We start from the raw sequence: 9,826 nt of genomic DNA, 5'->3' as shown, positions 1-9,826 counted from the left end.
ACGCTTCATTCTTCTCGGCTCGTCAAGGCGGTCCAAAATCATGCATCAGCATAACTCAAATTCGGTCGAAAAATGGAAAATTTATTGTTAAGTGTATTCAAGCCCAAATTCCAGTACACAAAAATGGCCAATTTCAATATTCAAAGCTGCATATCTTGTGAAATACTTGTGATTAAATTTCTAAATTTAGTGAGGATATGAAAATTTTTCCCCTCTTCCCACTTAAATAATACTTTAGATTCCAATACCATTCGAAAGTTACAAAAGATTTTAAAAATGGCGATTTAAGTTTTTTATTTTTTTTCGTGATTCTATCGTTAATCAAGAGTTTCTAAAACGAGTCTGATACATCATAGAAACTCACGATTGATTCCAAATAGTATATAAATTCATCCTCTACGAGCTCAGCTGCTTAAAATCCATTTTAAATCACTTTTGCATATCATAGAACTGCAAAGACCGTTAATATGAGGAAAATTTCTACAGTTTCCGGATTTTTCCAACAATCGAATCTTAATCTACGAACGTTTCTTTTCATGGAAAGATTACAGCAAATGAAAGTGAAGATTCTATTGTACATTCCAAGATCAAGTAATGTTTTTTATAATAACGGGTTACCGATATACATAGCTTTTAATATAGAAATAGGTATTTTCTCTGTATATTGAAATACCGGTTGAAGTACTCTCAAAAATTAATTTCCCATTTTCTCGACCGAATTTGACCATGATGCATGAATTAGAACCGCCTTGACGAGCTGGGAAGAATAAAGTGTACTAAGATGAGATCCGATCATTGTGTCAAAAGTTATGAGTGTTTGAAATTTTGATCCTTGGTGTGTCTTCATGCCCGCCGCTCCAGGAAATACTGAAATGAAGTGCATCTAACGGGTGATTCTCATAGGACATGTGTCCTGAAATCATAATCTAGGATTATTAAATTGCTGATTTCATTATTAATAGAAAAATTCATTTATATTGCAAATATTCATTAGAAAATGCGATAAGAAGAAGATGAAGAAAAAGAAGTAGAAGAAGAAGAAGAAAGTGTACTGGAATCTGACTGATGGGCCACATATTCAAATCAACCAAACTATTGCAGTGCATAAATTACATTTTCGCCACACTGCACAGAAAGCAGCTGTTTTCCAGTCCCTACGTGGATCTGAAAGACATAGTTTGCAGACGACTCTCGTCTGACGTAAGAAACAAGAGTACCCTTTCCGGCCGCTAACATGGAACTAAGAAAGGTGAAAGAGAAATGGTCTTTAGCATTGGGAGCTAATGTATTGGATTTTCGGATAGAAATGCATCTATTTATTGTCTCTTTTGATTTAAAAATCATCACCTAAGCCAAGCTAGATGGCAACTCTACTTGACAACATCAGCTGTTGGAACGCAAAAGAGACCCACGAAACCGCCTAACTTTTTGGCGTCAGCTATACCTGTAGTGTGGCGTTAAATATCATACGCGACTCTCTCAGAAAGGTGTTTACGGTATTCGGATAACATATTCCCGGGCTCGGCAAGCCTCTATCCTCATACCGTAAACACTAATTTTCTGTGCTTGTAGCGTGATATACTATTACGATTAATTATAAAATTGTACTTATCCTATTTTTCCTGCAGAGAATCCCTATTGCCAGCTTAATAATTCGTGGAAGGAAATGTCAATTCATGAGTTATTCTATCATTTATAGAAGATTCAGTTCTTATCTTCCATAAGAGATTGAAATCGGGGGGATTTGAAAATTACAATGAAAAGCTCTGGACAGATGACGAGCGTTCGTTCAAAGCTGGTATGCTAATAATATAAATAATGTATGCTATGGATAGAATCAATAATCATGAAAGAAAAAATCTTCTAAAACTCATATTATGGAATATTGTAAATAGATTACAACCCGAGATTTTAATAGATCAGTTGATAGAATATCAAATATATCAGCGACATTTTGAGCGAGCCCTTCAGCCCGGGGACTCAGTAGTGGTATACAGCATCATAACTCTATCATTGAGACAGTGTCTCTCGAGATTATGATGTTTTTGAGATTTTTTCTCGAATAAACCTTCAAAGATATAGAAACTCGTGATGAGATTCTATAAACGTGAAAAAATCACGAGATTTAGTCAGAAGGCCATTATTATCAACATGGACAGTTTTGAGATAAACTTGAAGCATGTGTTGCGTAACCAATCACTTACTAATTCATTTGCGTTCAATGTTCGCTATTATTAGTCGTTAATAGGTTAAAAAGCAACAATGCTATTTTTGTTTGTGTTTTCTTTGATAAAAGATTTTTTCAACGATGGAAATAGCTCAACTCACTCGAGAATTTATATGATGTTGCGTATTGTCTAATAACGAATTATCGTACTCTGTGTTAATTTAGATGTGGAATACTTTATTATGTCAATCATATTCTATAAATAATGATCTTGGTAATTTTCCATTGACATTGTATCTGTATCAATCAACTGATGCGATTGATGTTTTTTGTTTCGATTATTATCTTGGAAATATTTTTCAGTGGTATTAACTTTCCCAATAAAGTAGTCAATGTTTTTTTTAGATGGGTGTGTCGGACATCTGGTATCCATTTGTAGTCCACATGACATCTGATTTTTAACCAAGTTACATTGAGATATTAATTGCATGCGTCATTGCAATCCTCTTGACAGCTGATTTATTATGAATAATTCTAAAGTCTGATTTTTACGGTAATTTGACATTCGAAGAAGACTCCTTTTCCTTTTATATTATCCTTAAAATGCAAAATTTCAAAAAAAACTTTATGTATATGTCGACGCGAAATTCAAAAAGGAACATACCGGTCAAATCTCATGAAAATCCATTGCTGCGTTTCGCTGTAAACGCGGAACTTAAATATAAACATAAAACATAAAGAGAATGCAAAACCGTCGACTTGAATCCTAGACATCACTTCGCTCGGTCAATTAACTACTTCAACAAATTCTTCCGAGATTATAATACACATTTACACATTTAAACAATAAACAAACACGTTAATCTTGTGCCCTCGAGGCCCGAGGCTACCTCTGGATTTTTAATCTCTTTCGATTGGCGGCTTCATCCAGACTAATCTTTCCCACGCAAATTATGTTCCCAATCCACCAACGAGACAACGGTCCACGTGGAGACGAGCATAATTCCGTGGCAAAGGAAAATAAAGCAAGTTTGAAATACTCCCAAACACTCTTGTATTTTCCATCGTTAACGGAAATACAGTTCCGTGAGAATACCTGAACCCTGCATAAAATTTTAGTTTTCCAGGACGCAAGTTAGCAAAATCTTAATGTGAGTAAATGATTTTTCAACAGAAAAATAAATTTCTCATGACAAAAAAAGTCACACTGAAAATTTAAATAATAGAGCACAAGAGTATATGATTGAAAAAGTGCTAATTCTTCTTCTTCTTCTTCTTCTTCTATATGCCGGCTCCCACTCTCTCAGGTTCTTTAACCAGGATGTTTTCCTTCTTCCAGGCCGGCGTCTTCCTTCAATCTTGCCCTCCATGATCAACTGCAGGAATCTGTACTTCTCATTGCGCATCACATGTCCAAAATACTGAAGCTTCTGACTCTTAATACAGTAGAGAACCTCCACTGTAGTCCCAATTCGTTCTAATACCTCAGAATTCCTCACCCTTTCTGTACATGAAATACGAAGAATGCGCCGATACAACCACAGTTCAAACGCCTGCAGCTTTGCCTCCAATCCCTTCGTTAATGTTCTTCCCTCATGCCCATAACACAACACTGGAATGATGTAGCACTTCAACAAACGAATTCTAGTCTTGAGAGCAAGGTTCCGATTGCATAATACCCCTCTCATTCTGAAAAATGTTGCCCTTGCCTGCTCTATCCTACTCCTTACCTCCTGGTCGAAACTCCATTTCTCATTGACACAACATCCAAGATATTTGAAGCTTTGTACACGTTCCACCAACTTACCAGCAATTCTCACTGTTGCCTCAACACGTTCTCTGCTAACAACCATGAACTTTGTTTTGCGTACATTCATACACAATCCATGCTTATTGCTGGTTGTATTCACATGGTTCAACAGCAGTTGGAGATCATCTGCACTTCCAGCCAACAACACTGTGTCATCCGCATACCTGAGATTATTCACAACTTCACCGTTGACAACCAGTCCACATGTGCATCCATCAAGAGCCTCAGAGAGGATAGCTTCTGAATATAAATTGAATAATGTTGGTGATAACACACAGCCCTGTCTTACCACTCTATGAACTTCTACTTCTTTTCTACACCTGTCTAAATGAACCCAATCAATACATTTATTTCAATAATCATCATCATTACAGTGGTATTAGTAACAGTAGTTGAATTACTACCATTGTATTTATGTATGTGTCATGCTCATCAACGTGGGCTCCATTATTCAAATTTCCAGGGTAGCGTTTCACATCAAGACATTGTAAACTATGGCTTTATCCTCTATCATTGTGTTATCCTGTTACTGCATCCTGTTACTGTTGCTGAGAACCTATTATATAGTAGGCGTACCTGTAATTGGATATCGGATACATAGTTTGATCATTTGGTATTGGTAGGTCCTACAATTACAAACTCCAGTAGGGCTTGGAGCTCTGAACAATTAGTGGAACTAGCCTCAAACAGCGACCGCACTGGTTGGATTAGTAGGTTTGGTTGACCTCAAAGGCGGGAAAGTGCTGCTACACGCAACACACTAATTATGCACTAACCGAATTATCATAGACCATCATCGAGGAAATCGATGATTCTAGTCTAGTCAAAGGTCTGCTCTGTGATTGCTAACAATGTCTTTGTTGTAGGCACTTAAGCCAAAGCAAGGAGCTCTCTCAACCTCTCCCATCAAACCACCTCCCTTGTCGCGTTCCCCTCTTCATTACTGACCCACATCACAGAATAGCATCTTGGGCGGATATCTCGTTAGATGTTGGTGACAACTACACACTTTCAAGAGCGAATAACTCGAAAACTGTTGGAAATATCACAAAACTAGTAGGATATCTATCAAGCTTCTTTTATGTATGGTTTGTCAAATCAAATCAATTTATTCTCACAATTTACAAATAATACAGTTACAGTACATTTATATATAGGTACCCTTACGTTGTGAGAGTCTCACATGTAGGCTTAAGCCTGTGTTTGTGAGGGCCTGGCGTAATTCGCTGAATTTGAAATCAATAAACTAAATTACGAAAATTAATATTATATTAAACTAAATTTGAGAAAAATACAGATTAAAAATATATGAGGTGATATGTCATGACGTTAGAACATGTTGTTCTCAAGATATAAACATGTAAGCAAAAAACATCTCTTGAACCACCCTCTAGCATAATATAGGGATGAAAATTTTTAATATATGTTCACCTCCTTTTTAGTCTTATGAGGTCAAAAAGAGAAAAACGTTGGAAGCAAACTTGTTTTTATTTTCAAAAATTTCACACCTCAAAGAGCAAATGTATATGAAACTTCAAATTATATGGGAAAAAGTGTCAGATGAATTTTGCAGAAAATCTTGTAATCTCCAATTTTGTGTGAAATATTATGTTTGGATATCAGGCTGTGATATTTTGAAATATTCAATATTGGATTTCAGTAAGAAGGCAGAAGAAGCGTTGAGCTTGAAAGGAGAGTTGTCTGTTAGATAGGAAAGTATCAATAAATTCCAGAACGAATTGGATGGGCTTAGAGAATCTAAAATCAACATGCAGATGATTATTTATATTGTAATGAATGATTTATTGGAAAGTGAATTGGAATAGTAATTAATGATGCTTAAGCAGCACGGCCGTATGTGGTGAAGACCAATAGCGAAGAGAATTGAGGAAAAATGAGGTTTTCAAGTGGAAGATGATACGTAAAAAGTAGTCGTCATCTCTCATCATCATCCCTCTCACTTATTACCCACGCACAAGCCTAAGAGCTTATGTGGATATCACCCTCAGTATTATTATTATTTTTATTGAACCAAAGGAAGAGGTTGATAAGGTCAAAAGGGGGAAGATTTGTTGATTAGTTTGTTAAGTTTGTGTTTACAAGTTGTTGATTAATAAAAAAGTAAATTCGTATGGCTTTTGTTGATGGGGAGTCTCTTGCGGGAAGGTCCCAGCGCCTGAGTATATAATTTAAGCCGTCAATGGGCCTTACGACTGTCATACTTCAGCCGGGGCCAACTGTCTAACGTGCCCACCCGATAACACGGGCGTGATCTGGTTAAAAAACTTCTGTTAACGAGAGGGTTTGAACCCGGGATCTCTATGCTGCTATGCAATCACTCTATCCACTAGACCACGGATCACTCCTGTTGATTAGTTTTAGTTTGTTATTTAAAGTGATTAAAATTGTTCAATTGACCGAACGCGTGAGGTCTATGTTTTAACTCGGATTTTCTTTCGTCTGTATGTCTGAACGCATTTACGGCCAAACGCGTTGATAGAATTCTATGAAATTTGACAAGAACATTCCTTTTTTAACTGGAATATTCCTTTTTTAACTGATGTATAAACAACGTTTATTGAAATTTTGCATTTCAAGGATAATATGAGAGGAGAAGGAATTTCCTCCATACTTCGATATCACTATATATATCATGTAATCTGAAGATAGGATTAATCAGACCACGGTATATAGAAGAAGACGGTTGGTGTCACGCGCATGTTTGTGCTAAATTTCAGTTGTAGCTTTTGTCATTTTATATCCAATCATCTGTTTTTAACAAATAGGTTTTCCTCCACCCACTGTCTAAAGTACCTACTTTACTCCCTGAAACATAATACTAAAGTGTCACTTTTTCGCTCTCGGTAGTAAAAAACAGAAAAACTCCCTAGCGAGGAAAAGTAATTCCATTTAAATAACATGAGAAGCATCTCTATTTTAAAAACTTACATTGTAATAGGTTAGAATGTCCAAGCTCAGATGAGGAATCATATAGAGTAGTCAGTCATTGAGCCAACTAAATTCAATACCTCAACCAGATATGATCAACATATGAAATATATGTTTGTATGCTAAAATTATTACAAACTCCATATCACTATACTAAAAAAATGTATGAATATTTTTTTTATATTCCATGCTATACAAAATACCAGCCAACGAATATTCCTTATTAACTAATCAAATTTGAAACGGGTAACTTAATCATAGTAATTGTAGTTGTGGCGGCCATTGTTGTTACAACTTTTGCCGACAGGTAGCGCATAGCGCAGTCGGCGGAGAACTGTGATTGCAAGCCAGCCCAGCTGTTTTCATTTTAGATTAGATTACGTTTTTAAAAATGATTTTATTTGCAGTTTTTATAAAAAATGTAGGTGGAGGAAAAATGTGTATATCACGAGTGAAAAATGTTTTTTCTCTCTCAGGAAAATTGTTGCCCTCGGCTTCGCCTCGGGCTTCAAACTTTTCCCTCAGGGAGAAAAAACAGTACTTTTCACTCTAGATATACAAATAACTATTTATAAATTGCCAGTAGGAGTTGAAAACGTCGGTTGGTGGCGATGACGCAATCTAGCTGGCTGGCCACTGCGCACACATTTCGCGACCCTACCGTTTCCATCTAAATACCGTGAATCAGACTATAGAATTATTCATAATCAATCAGCTGGCAAGTGGATTATTCATCGCATGCATTACACATATGTCTGGAGAAGCCGGTGAACAGGTGACATCAGATACTTGTGGATGAGAAAACTGCGTGAGGTCTACTGTTCACAGAACTACTAGTATTCAAAGTGTTGATTTAGTCTGTTACACGAAGTGAGTCAGAATTTATCAATACATTTGAAACAACCCGAAAAATAGTACCATTAATCCATCCCTACCCCCTTATCACATTGGGTCATCACAGTGCTCTATCCAATATATAAATATCGGGGCACCGAGCTTCGCTCGTTATTTTTATTTATTGATAAACAGAACACAATTCTCTAAAATGATCGTGTTTATATTTCACAGCTGGCTATACGTCATCTTATTAATTTCGAGGATGCGATATTTTGATTTTTAACATACTCACTTTTTTACTATCCACAGCTGTTTCAGCCAAGGATGAATTATCCTTTTAATGTCGTTCAGCGAGTTTTCCCAAAGCTGAGACCTAGAGCAATCGAATCTTTATATCATAAACCTACTATGTTCCAAATCTCGTGAAAATCGTTAGAGCCGTTTTCGAGATCGGTTAAACATAAATAACCAGATATAAAAATAACCAGATATATAAAATAATACAGAAATTTCTCGCTTAATATAATAAGATAAGATATTGGTGTTCACCAGTTGGTAAGATTTGTAAGTTATTGGTGCAAATCTTCCTATAATCAAAATTGGAATTTTATATAGTTAATTCACACCAACAAAATAATATGCAAATTATTTTGAATATTATAAAAATAATGAAGTAAATTTGCTTTCCAACACAACGCATACAAAAATACACTATAAAACACAATAGGCACATTATCCAACTTCAATATATTCAGAATCGCCGTTATCTAAAAGAAAATCGATTTTCCATAAACTTGACTCAAATTTGAGTTGTAGACAACTGCATTCACTCCTGCAGTCGTTTCCTGTTTGGTACTGTTTATGTGGCTCGGATGGCGATTTGCTGTATCTCATTTCATATCCTGCATATCACTATTATAGGGTGGTTACAGGCCTATTTTTCATTCAATTATAGTCATCACATTGAATGATTTAATAAAGCAACCTGCGAAAATCCAATTCACATATGACTCAGTGTCGAAACAATTAATTCAGTCTAATTTTTCCCTCCTGTTACTTTCTCTAACCAGTTAATCGAAAGTTGATAAAACAAGAATAACTAATTGTCCTTGACTTTTGGTATCGATCCCAGTGTCTGAAATAATTCAATAGGTTTTGCCGTCTGCAGTCGTTCACTTCTGAATAATTCCATTCTATTTTTACTGAAGCATTTACAAGTTGGAGAGACTCGTAATTTTTCACAGGTTCAAGAGCAACAAAGTCCACCGTTTTCGCAGACATCGACTTCATATTATAGTATAGGCTAATATAACCACTGAGACAAGCCTTGTTTGTGATTTAACATTCAGAAACATCACTTTTCAGATTTAATTTTCAGATTTAAATCTGTGGATGTCGATGATCAATTAGCTCCAAACATGTTTTTTCTACAATACTAAACATTTCACTGATAAAACTGTACATTTCACGTAGCATTCCTTTCTTATATCATTTTTCCTGGTCAAGAATGGAAATTGATAATATGTTCAAACTTCTCCGTTCTATTTAACAAATGCTATCCGGTCTGACTCGTATCGCGCAATATTACATAATAGCCTAACCATCATATTATTACATATATCATCTTCTTACTATTGGAAAAACTCTTCAGTTTTTACTTCAATGGAATTATTGTCTATTTCGTTTAGTGTCATGATGAACTACTTTACATCTTCATCTATTATACTCCCATGTACTTTTCTGTATCTAAGTTACTAGTAGTTCTGTGAACAGTAGACCTCACGCATTTTCTCATCCACAAGTATCTGGTGTCACCTGTTCACCGGCTTCTCCAGACATCTGTGTAATGCATGCAATGAATAATCCACTTGTCAGCTGATTGATTATGAATAAATCTATTGTCTGTTTAATCCTATCTTTAGAGTAGATGATTATAGTGATATCGGAGTATGAAAGAAGTATTCCTTTCTTTCATATTATCCTTAAAATGCAAAATTTCAAAAACCTTGTGTATATATTGACGCGCAGTTAAAAAGGAATATTCGTGCCAAATTTCATAGAAT

This window comes from Nilaparvata lugens, chromosome 9 (assembly GCF_014356525.2).
Source record: "Nilaparvata lugens isolate BPH chromosome 9, ASM1435652v1, whole genome shotgun sequence".
Lineage (NCBI taxonomy): Eukaryota > Metazoa > Arthropoda > Insecta > Hemiptera > Delphacidae > Nilaparvata > Nilaparvata lugens.
This window is presented reverse-complemented; position numbering follows the sequence as displayed.